Source organism: Pollicipes pollicipes, unplaced genomic scaffold, assembly GCF_011947565.3.
Source record: "Pollicipes pollicipes isolate AB1234 unplaced genomic scaffold, Ppol_2.1 Scaffold_2555;HRSCAF=2994_pilon_pilon_pilon, whole genome shotgun sequence".
Lineage (NCBI taxonomy): Eukaryota > Metazoa > Arthropoda > Thecostraca > Pollicipedomorpha > Pollicipedidae > Pollicipes > Pollicipes pollicipes.
Window position 1 is genome coordinate 6,199,902 of NW_023596136.1, and position 587 is coordinate 6,200,488.

The following is a 587-nucleotide window of genomic DNA, read 5'->3' on the forward strand; positions in this document are numbered from 1 at the left end:
AGAGAAGAGAGAGAGAGAGAGAGAGGGAGAGAGAGAGAGAGAGAAGATAGAGAGAAGAATATATCTATATATATATATGTATATACTTATTAGATACATATATATATATATATATATTATATATATCTATATCATATCTATATCTAATATCTATTATCTATAATAAGGGGGAATAGGATTATGAATCATATCTATGAACACGTTGGTGTATGTAAGCTGAAGTCGCTAAATTGGAGTGTCAGAGTGCTCAGAAAAATACTTAACCGTTATGATCTGCTCGGACCTATCGTATGCAAATATCATGTAGTCTGATACAGCTTGGCAATCGTCATCCAGCATCGTCTTTTGCGTCACGTTACTGGCTTCGTTAATGAGGTAACGAGGTGTGGGCCTATGACACTTGGTCCTCACCTTTACCCTTACCCTTATGACCTTTAGGACATGTGCATCGTTGGCTTCGTTTGGCTCCTCAAAGGCTCGCTGCACTGGTATTCAATGGCACTAATCCGACGCAGCTTTACGCTGGCTTTTCGATGCGTTTTTTCTTCCAGTCATTAGTTTGCTTATTTTCTTGATGGCACGAGACA